Here is a 16,474-nt window from a genome sequence, read left to right on the forward strand (position 1 = left end):
AAGCGCGAGTCGCCGCCCGAACCGGCCGCCGCCGACACGCCGCTCCGGCCCGGGGCTGAGGAGGAAGCCGAGGAGGAGGAGGCGGCGGCGGAGGGCGGGGGAGGCGGACGGCCGTTCCGGGTTCCGCCTGAGCCCGCAGCGCAGGACGAGGAGGCGGGAGCGGCGCGGCGAGGGGGAGGCGGAGGCAGGGGAGGCGACGTCTCTCCCAGGGCCGTGCGCGGCCCGCGACGCCGGGGCCCAGGAGGAGGACGGCGAGGAGGAGGCGGTGGCGGCGGCCGCTCACGCTCACACAGCCACGGCTTCCCCGCCTCCCGGCTCCGCCCGCCGCGCTGCCGCTGCCGCACGGCATGCTGGGAGCGAGGGGCGGTGCCGGCGCCCGCCGGGCCAGGGGAGAGGGGCGGGGCCGGCCGGGTGTGGCGGGGCGGGGCCGGCTCCGGGGGGCGTGGCCGGGGGCGTGGCGAGCGGGCGGCCCGCCCGCGCCCTGGGCTCGCCCGGCTCTCCACAGACTGCGCCGAAGTCCGCGCTCCGCCGCGGGGGGTCATGGGAGAGGGGATCTCCGCCCCCGACCCCACCGCACAGCCTTCCAAACGCGCCCGGGAAAGCACCTGACCCCCGAGGGCCGGGCCGTCAGGTGTAAACAGACGTCCAATTAGGGACCTGGGGTCCTGCGCGCGAGCACACAGGCGTGCCCTTAGGTTCACGTGCGCCTGCCTTCCTCGCCCTGGGCGGTAAAAAATGAAAGTAATAAAAAGACACGGGTAGGTATCCCGCACCCACCTGAAATGTGCCCATGGAGGCCTGACAGCTTGACCATTTCTTCACGTTGTAGAAAACTAAACTAAATAGAGTACCCACGACCGCCAGCCCCTGTCCCCGCCACGTGAAATGTGCTTTGAAGTCCTCTCACCCTAACGCTGGCCCCGCTTCCCCACCAGAAAGAGTCTGGCTAGATGGGGACAAACCTAACACCTCTCTCCCCCCAGAGAGACTTTTTGCTAAAGCATCTGCTACATGATGTGGATGCGGATGCAGAGAGAAATGGGGAGCAAGATGCACATCGAACAGGTAAGAGGAGCTACCTTTGGGGAGGATTGTCAAAAGGGTCTTAACCTTATCTGCCCAGAGGGTCTTAACCTATTGCTTTACGTTGCAAGAAGAAAGTCTTTGTATATCACTTGTGTAGTTAAAAATTGTTACCGAAAGTACTTGAAGATTATGAGATGTTGACATCTCCACACGCCTGCCCCTTCAGCTTCAGGCTCGTTGTTTATCCCCACCAACCCCTCACTAAAGAATGATCCTGCCAATTCTAAAGGATGGAAAGTTAGATTTTCAAATGAACCCTCCCTCCCCCTCCTTTAGGGGAAAAGAAACTCTTTCTCTGAACTGGGGCTCATATCTGACTCAACAGAAATTCCCAGTAGGTCAGACCCAAGCAAGGTCAGCCACGTGTGTAAAAAAATAATTTAATAGAACATCTGAGTTGCAGGATGTATCCCAGATGTACACACTCCATCCTGAAATTTGCCCTAGGTACCAGCATACTTGCCCACCTCGCTCTTGCTGAAGGGAGGCGATGAGGAAGTGTCCCACCAGTTGTACCAGAGGCCCTACAAGAGATGTCCTTTCTTCCCTGTTTATCATTTCCTCTTCGCTACTCCCCTGTGAAGAGAAAGTCCCTGTTGAATTGAGTCCTAAGATTAGGGTCCCCTCGCTCAGTATGGTCCTCTCTGGGAAACTGTTATTCTTGCCACAAGGTATTTTGGTGGTGTTTGTTTGTAGTTATTGTTTAATTACATAAGCAATAATGAATACATTGTCCTCATGTATGTTTTAATGTACAGCCTAATCATGATTTATTCTTTCACTGAAAATTCAGTGAAATTTATTGAGCATTTACTAACCAAGCAGTTGGGGATGGGACAGTGAAAAAAGACTCAATCCTTGTCCTCAAGGAACTCTGGGATTAGAGGTCAGAGAGATCTACTTTAAGAAATGACTGAAATATTGATGTTTGCTCCATCTCCCCTCCTCCACCACCTGCAAGCCTGTCTTGCAGTCTGATTAGAAAGGCTCCTTCTCCCAAAACATTTTCTTAATTGTAAATTCCGAGTTTCCTTGAACCTGTTTTCCTCTGATCCTTTTTATGCTCCACGTAAGTTGATGCTCCCTTCTTCTTTGGGACCCTCAGACCCGTAAGCAAATGGCTGCTGTAGCCAAGAAATCATTTTGACTTCCTTAACTAGTTGATTGCAACAATGGTGCAGTAACCAAATTATGTCAGTTACTCAGACTCCAAAATAATGTGCAGCAGAATCACCAGAACCTCAGACCCTAGAGAAAAATGTCGGGAGGCCTTTAACCTTTCCAAATTGCAGAGCAACAGCAGAGTCTTTCAAGGAAGGGCTCTGGGTTCAAATTCAAATGCCTCGACTTAAAAGCTGAGGGAGCGTCAGCAAGCTCCTGACTCTCACAGTGCCCCAGATTCTCACCTGAAAAATGGAGATGATAAGAGGAGTCTTGATCTCTAAAGGATGTCGGGAGGATTAATAGAGACAGTGTATGTAAAGTGCTTGGCACATGGCCTGCCACACAGTAAGCAATCGATAAATGTTAGCTGGAAATCAGATCTACAACTTCTCTGAGGGGTATAGCTTGGCTATTTGGATAATATTTGACCAATGAAGAAGGAGGAAAAAAAGTAACTGGCTGGGCTTGTGCCCAGTTGCTCAAACAATTGCTCCTTATTTGTTGTTACTTTTTGTACTTCTCAGGTAGAAATAATTAACCCTCAAAAACATTCAGTCCTGGCAAAGGGGTGGTGCAAGGACACAGAAGGTAGGTTACTGTCATTTGGCAGCAGCTTCCTGGAAAGCAGTTTAACAGAATGTATCCAAAGACGTAAAATTGTTAATACCCTTTCCCCCAGTAATTCCACTTCTGGTAATCTATCCTTAAGGAAATTTGCCACATTGCAGCCAAAGTGATTTTCTTAAAATAAAAATCAGAGCATGTCAGCAACCTACTTAAAACCCATCAATGGTTTCTCATTCTTCTTAGGAGAAAATCCAGACTTGCTGTTAAGAGCCTAAAAGAACCTGTAAAAGCAGGTTTCTCCTACAGTGCAAACATCTCAGAGCAACTCATACCCAGATTAGGATCCTAACAGTCCTTCTCAATTTTCTCTTCACAGTAAAATCCCTATGCCTAGGCTGCACCCCAAACCAATTAAATCAGAATCTCTCAGTGTGGGCCCAGGCATCAGTATTTTTTAAGTCTTCCCCAGGGGATTCTAATGTGCCCCCCCCCCCAAGGTTTAGAAACACCACCTTCAGGGCTGGCCCGGTGGCCCAGTGGTTAACTTCAGCATGCTCTCCTTCAATAACCTGGGTTTGGTTCCTTGCGCAAACCTACACCACTCATTGGTGGCCATGCTGTGGTGGCAACCCACATACAAAATAGAGGAAGATTGGCACAGATGTTAGCTCAGGGCAAATCTTCCTCAGCAAAAAAAAGAAAGAAAGAAACACCACCTTCAAGCCTGTAAGCACTGAAAAAGTTATTGATGCCCCTCCCAACCTCACCTCCCGACAGATGTGGGTTACAAAGACAACTCTAAACTGCCGGGGGAAAAAGAATTGAAAGCCCAGTTTTTCCCATGGCAACTACTTGGATACTTTAAAAAAATATATCAAATATGATCAATTCTCAAAACATTCAAAAAATTTTTTCTTATTTCTTTTGGTGATTCTGCCACACTGGTTTCTTTAGCACTTCTCCCCTCCGCTCTAGTCATGGGGATGATTTTCTCTTCCTGAAACACACCAAGCCTCTCATCCAGCCTCTGGGCACTTGCACCTGCTGTTCTCTCTGCCTAGAATGCCTTTCCTACATCTGCTCCCATCAGGGTTGGGACTAGGTGGAGGTAAATGAAGTACCTATGCTGCCCCCTTAAATTGGGGGCCCTCGGCACCTCCTTTGCCTCACCCTAGCCCTGGCCCTGTTTTCCATGGCCCATCTCAATTCTGAGAGGTCTTCCCTGACCTCTTTGCCCAGAAAAGCTGGCCACTGCCCTTTCCAGGTAGTCTCTGTCTCACATCCTATTTCTTTCCTTTGTGGTCCATCACCATCTGCGGGTATTGAGTTTCTTTGCATATTTATTATCTGTCTCATCCTGGGGATATGAGCTCTGTGACAGCAAAATCCACCACTGCCCCACCTCCACCCCTCGACCCCCAGAAGCCAGCACAGCACTTGATCCAGAGTTGATATTCAGAAATAGTTGTTAATGGAAGGAATGAAATGGAGAGGAACTAAAATTTGAACCAAGATTAATACAAAAGTATTAGTCGCAGTTTTACTTATTAATAGCAAAAAAAGTGGGATATTATCTCAATGCCCGACAGTAGGAAACTGATTAGGAGACAGTACATTTGTACTTGGAATTCTCTACAGTCATTAAAAATTGTCATTGGGAAGAATCTTTAATGATATCGGGAAAATATTATGTTAACATGTTAAAAAAAAACAGCATGAGGTTCAAAAGTGAACATGTGGTATGACCTCAACTCAGTTAAAAAAGGAAGGGGGAGTTTTCACAGAAAAAAGATGAGAAGAAAATGTATGAAATTTACGTCATATTGATGTCCTGTACTGAAGGATCATGGGTGATTTTTTTTCCTGCTTAGTGCTAGTTTCTTAGTTAGAATACAGATGTGGTAGTTGTGAAACAAAACTTTTAAAAACTAAAAGTAGAGCCAGCCCTGATGGCCTAGGGTTAAAGTTCAGCGCTCTCTGCTTCAGCGGCCCGGGTTCATTTCCTGGTCGCAGAATCACACCACTCGTCTGTTAGTAGCCATGCTGTGGCAGAGGCTCGCCTAGAAGAACTGCAAGGACTGACAACTAGAATACATGACTATGTACTGGGGCTTTGGAGAGAGGAAAAAAAAGAGAGGAAGATTGGCAACAGATATTAACTCAGAGCGAATCTTTCCCAGGGGGAAAAAAAAAGAAAAAAGAATTAAAAACTAAAAGTAAGCATTCGATAAATATGTGTTGAATGAATGGACAAAGAAGGAATACTCCTGGGGTGTGGCAGTGACCCACATAGACCAATTAAATAAACTCTGGCCAAGGCATGGAGTCTTAACTCTAATAAGAGTGACCAAGTCTAGCTAATATTTATTGAGCAATTACTAATGCCAAGCTCTGAGCCAAATGCTCTGTGTGGGTCACTTCATGGAATTGTTCTAAACATGCTATGAGGTAGGAATCTCTGATGCCAAGAGGAACTCAGCCGGCTGCCCAAGGTCACCCAGCTGGTAGCAGGCAGGGACTGTCACAGGCAGGCACAGAAGGGACATTTGGTCCCAACTCCACATTCGTTAAAGGCCTCAGATTTAGACCTTTGACATTATTGCCTAATGAGATTATGCAGAGTCCTGGAGGCAGGTTGACAGGAAAGAAGTCTGGATTGTAAAAGTGTGTCCCCTTATCAGCCCCTACACTGCAGAGGCTATCATGAACACTTCGTCATAAATGATATTATTACCTGGTGAATGTGTAATTATATTGTGTTGTACGTTTTTCCCCCTTGTGTTAAAAGTGTTCAATTGTAAAAAAGGAAACTCTTAAAATGGATCATAAATTTTGTGCCCGGTTTGCTGTTTCTTAAATTTTTATTATACGTACTCAGAGTCTGAAAAACTGGGAGTGGACCTGAGGATTTCTTAACTTTTTTTCTTTTTTTTTTGCTGAACAAAGTAGCCCTGAGGTAACATTTGTTGCCAATCTTCCTCTTCCTGCTCGAGGAAGATTGTCCTGAAACTAACATCTGTGCTAATCTTTCTCTATTTTATATGTGGGGTGCCACCACAGCATGGCTTGACAAGGGGTGCTAGGTCTGCGCCTGGGATCCGAGCCCGTGAACCCTGGGCCGCTGAAGTAGAGCTGTGAACTTAACCACTATGCCACTAGGCCAGCCCCCTTTCTCAACTTCTGAAAGGTCCTGGTAACAGGCTTTGAACAGGGACCAACCCCAGACTCCTTAACCAGCAGGATTTTCCTAGATACATCTTCCAGATTTCCTAGAGAGATACTTAAATTTGTATCCTGAGTCAACAAAAGATGAGACTATCTCTTTTGTTTCCTTTAATCCCCAAATGTGGTGCAGGATTAAGCCCAATTAGGTACCAAGAATCGAGGAACCACATTCTCAAACAGGAGGCTTGAGTACAAGAGCGACTTAAAACACAGCCTTAAAAGCAGAATCACATCAAAGAGACATTAGAGAAGATTTTTTAAAGAGAAAGTCAGCTGCCCTCTTATTCCTGCTTCCAGCTAGGAAATCTTTGCCACAGGTCAGGCTCCCTTAGTAAGGGCTATTTTTATAGCGAGTTTTCAAGTTGGTGCTGGAGGAATTTGGCTGGGAAACCTCATGACACATTTGAAATCGCCACTCAGGCTGCCTCAGCTTGAGGCAAGGGCCAAGCTTCTGTGAATCAGGGCACAAGACGTGCTGCCCAGTGGCTCGTGCGCTCTCTGAACAATGAAACAGGAGGAGGACGATGCCAAGCCAGGCGGAGCTACTTGTGACTTATGAAATGGAGAAAACACTTGGAGGATGCCATTCCCCTATGCTTGGCCGTCAGGTGCCCAAGGATTTGCAGAAGGATTCTAAAGGAGCCAGTTCCTTTGCTTCCCAAGATGAAAGCAATGTCAAGGATGTATGTGAATAAAATGCAGATTATGTAAATAAAATCTCCAGTAGCAAGTCCTTGCCATCTATGTTTGTACAGATACCATTTAGCATTTTAAAAAGATAGCCCTCCGGTGCATATCCCTTTCCTTTACCTCCTAAATGTCTTTCTGAAGAAGTGGATTGTGTGGGAGAAAAGTTTTTGCTTTGAATGCTAATTGACAAGTATTGCTTGGCCGGAAATAGGGCATCTTCCTTTCTCTTTGGCTTTTAGCAGGAGCTCCTAGCAATGTAGCCTTCGGTTAAGCCTTAATCCATGGCTTCTAGTGTCTTTCTCTGGGTTTTTAACGCAACTCCAGCCTTCTTAAACATCTTGACCAAAGTCAGACTAAATCCCACCAGGATTGGGTTGGAGAGAGAGGATATTAATGTGTGGTGGAGGTAGGAAGAGAAAGGGTACGGGTGAAAGTTAAGGCCAGGGTAAAGGACAGTGGTGACTCCAGTGTTTGTTGTTACTACTTGGAAGTCACCCAAATATGATGATGATGATGATGATACAATTCATAATACAACAGCTAACGTTGGCTACAGCGACTCGCCAGACACAGTGCTAAGGGCTTTACATAACTAGCTCATTGCTGATCGAATCCTCTGGATGACCACATAAAATTGGTTGCTTCTCTCATTATCATTTTACAGATGATGAAGCAGAGGCTTATAGAGGACACGACTTGCCCAAGGTGACATAGCTAGGACACAGCAGAGCTGAAACTGAAAGCTGCATGTGGTTGCCTGTCTCTATGCTGTGCCTATAATTTATTTGAGCCAACAATCAACTTAATCTATCATTTTGTATGAGTAGCCTAGGGCCTTAAAAGCAATCAGGTGTCCAAATTTAATTCATTATCATTAAAAAGTTAAAGAGCCAACCAAGGAAGGGTGGGATAAATATTTCCCTCCGGAGCTTCTTGCTGAAACAGAAGTATTCGACCTCTTTAGCGAACTGCTCTATGTGTCATAACTGAAATGACCCCTTTGTCCCATGCCAAGCTGACAAATGAAGGCTTATTCTGGCACTGCTTGGCACAGTGTTTGGACCATCCCCCAGGCATGCCACCTCTCAGGGGACCCTCCCTGCTGGGCCCCGGAAGAAGATTCTCAGAAAAAGCATGGCTTGAGGTGGCTTTTGGATGATGGGGAAGCAGATGGCCGAGTATGACATCACCTTGGGTGAGGGAAACAGAAATATGAAAATAATAGGATTGTAGAAAAAAGCCTAATCTCCAAATCTCAGCAAGTGGTTGGGAAGTATTTATCCCCAGCAAATACAGGGATGGAAGAAAGCTGATAAATGACAAAGCCTGGCCCTGTGCCCCCCAATTTAAAAGCAGATACCACCTCTTCCATCACTTTGTTAAAATAAGAATGATGACTTACCGAGAATTTTAATTACGTTCGTTTCTGATCACCACCGTTCCTCAAGCTCGGGAGGTAAATATTATCAAATCCTCATTTTTGCATAGGAAGAAACTGCACTCACAAAGTTTGGTGAGTAACTTGCCCCAGGCCACACAGCTGGGAGGTGGCAGAACCTGGTTTAGAACTCGGCTGTCTGATGCCAAAGACATTCCCAAACCACCTGAGGGGCATATAAGGAGGAACATTTTTCTGACCATCCCATAATATACCAAAATGATGCATGAAATTCTACACACCTAGTCATTCTGACCAGTTGGATCTTTTTTGGAGAACCATGCTTTAAATTTTTTTTTTCTTGACGTATGTCCATCTTGAAAAGCCGGGTGGGAAGTACCCCAGGAAAGAAAGTAGTGAAATTGTTAGTGTCTCTTGGTTCTATTCTCTCATTTCCAAACTTTCTATCAGTGAAGAAGTGTAATGTTGTGAAAATACTTCCTAAAACAGTCCTGCTGTCCTGGTAAATCTCCCCACCTTGCTGTGGTGGGCGTCCCACATATAAAGTAGAGGAAGGTGGGCACGGATGTTAGCTCAGGGCCAGTCTTCCTCAGCAAAAAGAGGAGGATTGGCAGCAGATGTTAGCTCAGGGCTGATCTTTCTCAAAAAAAACAAAAAACTCCATGAATGGTGGAATAAATGAAATACCATGAGCCATGGTATTCGACTAGAAAGCATTATCTACATGTCCAGGTGTGGGTGTGTAATCTGTGCGGTTCTGCATGGCCCTGCACTTAGAAGGGCCTTAAATTGGCCTCAGTGCTCTGCAGTTGCCATCTTAAAATACTTAGTGAATTTTGAACAAGGGGCTCTGCATTTTCGTTTTGCAACAAGACCTGCAAATTATGTAACCGGTCCTGCCTGGTGTATTGGGCATAACACAGGGGTTGGCAACCTTTTTCTGTAAAAGGCCAGAGAGTAAATATTTTAGGCTTTGCCGGCTGTGTGGTCTTTGTTGAAACTACTCGACTCCGCCACAGTAGCAGAAGAGAAGCCGCAGACAATGTCGGCGAATGAGTGGGTGGTGTTTCAATAAAACTTTAACTACAAAAACGGGCAGCTGACTATATTTGGTCCATAGGTATTGCTTGCCCATCCCTGATATAGCACAATATTTCTCAAAGGCATATTATTGCAAAGTAATAAGAAATGATAATAATCATAACACAGTCTATTTTTTACATACAAACCATAATAATCCTTCAAACATAGACTCAGTGGTGTTTCTGAGCTGCTGAGAAAAGCCAAGCAGGGGACAGCGAGTGTGTGTACCTGCCACTTTCCATTTGTGCCTCCAGATCTGCTCTCCATCCTTCTCCACCCTGCTCTGGGTCCCAGAGGCTGACCTGTGTGTTGCATCCTTATCCGTGGTCGTCTGGTTGGGTTCCACCAAAAGGACGCACCACAGCATGGGAAAGCAGGAAGAGAGTGATGTCTGGGTGTTTATTCCTCCAGCTTCCTTTCTACAGGTCGCCTGGAGGTGGCTGCATTCTTCTGCTGAAGGCCACAATTTTTGTCACCCCTGTCTTCATCCAGGTATCTTTTCCAGGCTCCAGCAAACACTCCCTCTCTGCCCTTGAACTTTGCGCCTAAGGTGATAAAGACCCTCTCATGTTATCAGCCCTGGTACTGCACATCTTTTGTTAATTTACCAACACTCTGTCCACCTTTCTGTAAATAGTCCTTTTACTAAATTTTCTTCATATTTCCTTGGGGCAGTGTACCATCTGTTTCCTGAAAACTGCTGGCTGATACAGTGAGGCAATCCAAAGGATTCACACCTGCATAAACTGCTACCACCCCCAGGGCTGGAAGGACGAAAGGTGGTGTTGCAAGAGCCTTGGCTAGGTCTTCCCTTGGGCGCTGGAACCACAAAGGTGATTCAACTGCCTGAGGTGGAGACAGAGACGGGGAGAAATGCCCTGGCTTCTCCTTCTTGCCATCCAGTGTCATGCCAGTGACTGTCATTGGCTGAACCAGCCAGGAGACAGCTTACATGGGAGCCTGCAAAATGCAGTCAGGGCCAGCATCTGTGCAACAGAGCAGAGCCTGGGGGAGTGAGGCATGACTCTGGGGACAAACAGGCCCAGGTCCAGCAAGGAAGGGGAGGTTGTACTCATAAGTTAGCAAATTTCAGTAAGTCTATTTAGGAGTATCGATAACATACTTTAGAAAGATCTCACAGTATTTTCCAGAAAAAAACACTTACAGAGACTCTATAGAAAGGATCAGTAGATTAAAATATTAAGGGTCCCTCTGTTGCGTTAACTTCTAGAATACATGAAAAAGTTCTTTGACTGTGAAGGCACTGATCTCTTTATCAAAAGGACTCAGTTTAATATGGTTCCAAAAGTATAGGCAATAAAAGAAAAGTAGATAAAGTTGGACTACCTCAAAATTAACTTTTGTGCATCAAAGGACGTCATCAACAGAGTGAAAAGGAAATGCATGGAATGGGAGAAAATACTTGCAAATCATGTGTCCAAAAAGGTGTTAATATCCAGAATCTATAAAGCACTCCTACCACTCAACAACCACCAAAAATAAAATGAACAGCTTGATGAAAAAACAGGCAACGGACTTGAATAGACATTCCTCCAAAGAAAGTATAAAAGTGACGAATAAGCACATGAAAAGATGCTCAAGAGCGTAAATCATTAGGGAAATTCAGAACAAAACCACAATAAGATACCACTTTATACTCATTAGAATGGCTATCATAAACCAACAAACAAGCAGAAAATAACAAGTGTTGGTGAGGATGTGGAGAAGTTAGAACTCTATTTTTTTTTTTTTTTTTGAGGGAGATTAGCCCTGAGCTAACATCTGTGGCCAATCCTCCTCTTTTTGCTGAGGAAGCCTGGCCCTGAGCTAACCTCTGTGCCCATCTTCCTCTACTTTGTATGTGGGACACCTACCACAGCATGGCTTGCCAAGCTGTGCCATGTCCGCACCCAGGATCCAAACCAGCTAACCCCTGGCCACTGAACCAGAACTTGCAAACTTAACCAATGTGCCACCAGGCTGGCCCCTGAGAAATTAGAACTCTTGTACATTGCTGGGGCCCATAATGGAAAACAGTATGGAAGCTCCTGAAAAAATTTAAAAATTTAAAATTTAAAATATGATTCAGCAGTCCCACTTCTGGGTATATACCCAAAAGAATTGAAAGCACGGTCTCAAAGAGATATATGTACACCCATATTCATAGCAGCATTATTCATAAGAGCTAAAAGATGGAAGCAACTCAAGTGTCCATCAACAGATGAGTGGATAAACACAATGTGGTATTACAAATGCAATGAAATATTATTCAGCCTTAAAAGGGAAGGAAATTCTGACACATTCTACGATATAGGTAAACCTTGATGTCATTATGCTAAGTGAAATAAGCCAGTCACAAAAGATGAATACTGTGTGATTTCACTCATATGAGGAGCCTAGAGTAGTCAAATTCCTAGAGACAGAAAGTAGAATGGTAGTTGCCAAGGGCGGGTGGGTGGGGAGAGCTGGGGAGTTATTATTTAATGGATACAAAGTTTCAGCGTGGGAGGATGAAAAGGTTCTGGAGATGGAAGTAGTGGTGGGAGCACAACAATGTGAATGTGCTTATTACCATAGAACTGTACATATAAATGATTAATGCTATGCCATGTATATTTTATCACAATTTAAAAAATGGTAAAACGACAGAGAAAGAACAAGTCGTAGGAATTATTACTTTTCTCTCCTCAATGACTCTGTCTTCCTAATGTTAACAGGAAACAAAAATAACAATCTCTCACTTTCATTTTTCAATTTAATTAATTTATTTTTTAAAGTAATGAATTAATGAATTTTTCTTATATGTGATTTAAAGAAATAACTTTTGGGTTAAAAATTATTGCTAGCACCAGTTGTGTCCATCAGAATAGAGTTTGGGAAAACTGGTGAAACCTAATTAACCATATTAAAACTTTTTGGAAGAGAGAATATATGAATGAGAGTGGTAGTTTAGACTGACATTATCCAATATGGCAGTCACTAGCCACTTGTGGCTATCGGGCACTTGAAATGTAGCTGGTTCTCGTTGAGAGATGCTGTAAGAAAAGTACACGCGAGCTTTCAAAGACTTATTACCAAAATTAGCTTGTAAAATATCTCATTAATAATTTTTATATTGATTATATGAAGTGATAACATTTTACCTATATTGGGTTAAATAAAATATATTGTTAAAATTAATTTCACTTGTTTCTCTTTACTTTTTTAAATGAGGCTGCTAGAAAGTATGTGGCAAATAATTATATATATAATATACATTATATGTACAATACTTATATATGGGGCCCAAATTATATTTTTATTGGACAGGGATGTGCTAGATAAAGGGTAAGAATGTATCCTTTACTGAGCAGTGTCTAAGGGATGCTGACACTGTATCTGGGCAGCGCTAGAGATACAAGCGATCCCTGGGGCATTGGCAGCTCATTAGCAGTCTCTCCTGAGAATTTCTTCTGGGGTCTCCTCAAAAGACCCCACCTTCCCACCCTCCAAGCTCCAACTCAGTTCTTGCATGCAATTTATCTTGACCTTAAGACCTGAAGGAAGCCCTTTTTTCTGACTCTATAGACTCGTCTTAACCACTCATTTTGGCACTTAAGTGTATTAAGTCTTAATTTGCCAACCAAAACAACATGGTTAGTTTGTAAGAAGACTGGTTTTTGCTGAGGAAACACACAAGCATTTTTTGCCTTCTGCTATTCTGCACCCACAACAGACCTCAACAATCAATCCCAGCACTGCACTCACAACAGACATTAAGAATCAATCACAGCATATTTCCCCTCCAAACCCGTTGAAGGTCTTATAATCATCTTCAACACAGAGCTCCAGGCAGCCACTAACCATTGATCACAGTTGTCATGAGAGAAAAAACCTGTTTGACATCCCTGTAAGAGACTCGCTTAGTGACTGGAATTGACACGATAAGTTGAGCAAAGAGACACAAGTTTAAATTTCTCTCTCTTTGCCCCATAGGCTGTCTAACATCAAAAAGAGGCCAATAAATGGATTTTATTAATCGTGTGTCCAAGTTGTTATTGTTGCCTGATATCAGATATATGGGTAATTCCTGTGTGTCTGTTGAAGGCTAGGGATGTTGAAAAGCACGTCGTCTGTCTTCTTTGGAATTCTTTTCAGCAGATAACATATTCCCTTTTGAAGTATGTAGAGCTGAGGGTAATGTCCTTGTCTACCAAAGCAGGGTCTCCTAAGATGAGTTTCAAGGAACACTCCTTCTGTAAGATATTAACAAATATCCAATGGAAAATGGATTCTTTACTCAAATAAGTGAGAAACATTGGGTTTATAAAAAGTTAAAATGTGGGGCCCGGCCCTGTGGCCTGTAGTTAAGTCTAGCGTGCTCGGCTTCAGCAGCCCAGGGCCTGGTTTCCAGGCACAAACCTACACCACTCATGGGTGACCCACATACAAAATAGAAGAAGATTGGCACACATGTTAGCTCAAGGCAAATCTTCCTCAGCAAAAAAAAAAAAAAAGTTAAAAATGATTTATTGTTACTCTCCAAGAAGGGGATCTAGTATGCTGTCCAACTTTTTTGACATAGAGTCCCATTTTAATATCTTAAGGAGCTATGTTCTAAGAAACATATCTTAGGAACTGCTGTTCCAAAGATTAATGCTGATGTTTTATTTTTGAAAATCGGGAGGGGTGTGGCGGGGAACATTGATGCTACAAATCACCATAGTCTTTCCTTTATTTTCAAATTTATTTCTTCAAACCCAGGCATGTGTCGCCATCAATTTTCTGCTGGTAGCAGATGATAAGTGAATCATTGTGGTTATTTAGAGTAGAAGACCATTAAGCCATGGCCTGATCCAGCTCCCTGAGTCTGCTGATGAGGAAACTGAGGCTCAGGGAGATGAAGTGTCCTGCCAAGGTCACCAAGCGCATCAGTGTCTAACAAATTAGAAAGCTAATAAAAACCAAACCAAACAAAAAAAACCCTAATAGTTAAAATAAGAAGTGGCCCAGGACCATCACCTCCATAATCTCCGGTCCGGTAGACTACCCTCATCTATCATTTGTTTATCTGCAAGTGAAAATTACATTTTGCAGGAGGGCTGTGAAAGTAGATATGCTCCTTTCACCCAAACAGAAATAGAGAAGAGATTTATGACAGCAGAGAGCAGTGTGGCGTGAGGTCTCTCAGCCTTCCCAAGGAAACCAGGTGAAGTGAAAATTCATGTTGGAGTTCTTCATATCAATGATGATACTGTTTGGAGAGCTTCTCTGGCTTGGTTTCTAGAGTCCTGGACAGAATTTTACCTGCTCCATGTTCACATTGTCCTCAGAACATGGACCACGGGACAAGTAAAGGACCGTGGTTGGGATTGGCCTCTCCATGAGAGAGCTTTGCAGAATTTGACAACTCAGCTGACCTCTACTTGGGGTTTAATCCGGCACACTCACTAACAACAACAGAGGCCCCATGGCACGTGCAGCCCGAACAGGCCCCCCCCCCCCCCCCCCCCGCCCCCGGCAGATCTAATTGGCATTGACCTTTGCTGGGTCACGGTTTCTCAACCTCAGCACTATTGGCCTTTGGGGCCAAGTAATTCTCTTTTTTGGGGGCTGTCCCCTGCATGGTAGCATGTTTAGCAGCATCCCTGAGCTCCAGTCTCTGGATGCCAGGAGCATCTTCCAACTTGTAACAATCAAACATGTTTCCAGAGATTGGCAAATGTCCCTTGGGGGCAAAACTGCCCATGGCTGAGAACCACTGTTCTAGATGAATCCAATGAGGATGACGGCCGCTTCAAACTAGAAAGTCAGTCCCCACAAAACCGTGAGCTTCTCAAGCAAGGGACTCAGGAAACAACATGCTAATCGTCTTTGTATCTCCCCTCCCTGGCACATAGTAGGTGTTCACTCACCCATTCATCCCACAAATATTTATGAAGCACCTATTATGGCAGTCTTCCATGGGGAAGGGATATAGCAGTGAATGTCAGATGATCCCTGGCCTCAAGGAGTTTACCTTTCAGAAGGGAGAAGACAGACAATAAAAAAAGAAATAAAAGGATAAGTAAATATGTAGGGTAATTTCAGGTGCTAAGTACTCTGAAGAAAAAAATACAGATAAATATAAAAGAAGGCTGCCTTAGCCAGGTTAGTCTATCAATTAGAATTAAGTTGATAACAGGATCCAAAATAACAGTGGTTTAAACAAGATAAAAGTTTATTTCTCTCTCAAGTAGGAGGCCAGAAGCAAGTGACCCAGGTCTGTTGTGGTCATTGCACTCCGTGAAATCCTCAGTGATTCAGGCTCCTTCTATTCTGTTGCTCTGCTGTGCACAGCCTCCATTTCTAAGCTTACCTCATGGTCTAAGATGGCTGCTCCACATCCAGCCATCACGTCACATGCCAGCCAGCAGAATGAATAAAAGGCAAAGGTATGTGCCAATGATCTTTTAAGAATGGTTTCTGGAAACTGCCATGTTATGTTTCTTCTTATATTGCATTGGCCAGTAGCAATAACCAGTTTAAGGGAGACTGGCCGATTACGGACTCAGCTAAAAATAGGAGGTTCCATTTCTTTGGGAAAAGGGAAGAGTAGATATTGGAGGACAACTAGAAGTCTCTGCCAGACTTGGATAGGAAAGTCCTGTCTAAGGAAGAGACAATGATGAGAAGGGAGATGTCATTGGAAGAGGTTCCTGGCACGGGATCAAGATAAGCAAGGCCCTGAGTTGCTATAAGCCTAGCGTGTTGACATATAGAAGGCAGGCTGGCTCGAGGGGAAAATGGAGAGAGGCAAGATCACATAGAGCCTCGTGGGGTGTGGTAACAGGTCTGAGTTTTATTCCACTTGCGATGGAAAGCCTTTGGAGGGTTTTGAGCAAGGAAGAGATGTCATTCATGCTTTCAAGACCCTGGCTGCCGTGTAAGGACAGCAGTGGGAGAGGCAGAGAGATGGGGCGGCAGGCTGTCGGAGTCGACTTGATGGTGGCTTGAATTGACCTGTAGATGGCACATGGTGAGATGTGACCATATTTTGCATAAAGTGCCATGGGCTATTGGAGCCAAAGTACACAGGTCTACTTGAGGGAATAAGAAAAAATAAGAATATTTCCCAGGGTTTGACCTGAGCACCCAGCATATGGCAATGCCATTTATTGATGTAGGACAGGCTTGGGAGGGAGCAGATTTGGGTCAAGAGTTCTGTTTTGACCTTGTTGAATCTAAGATGTGTATGCGATCTCCAAGTACGAATGCCAACCCGGGAGCTGAATATATAAC

The sequence above is a fragment of the Equus quagga genome, chromosome 7 (assembly GCF_021613505.1).
Source record: "Equus quagga isolate Etosha38 chromosome 7, UCLA_HA_Equagga_1.0, whole genome shotgun sequence".
In the NCBI taxonomy this organism is placed as follows: Eukaryota; Metazoa; Chordata; class Mammalia; order Perissodactyla; family Equidae; genus Equus; species Equus quagga.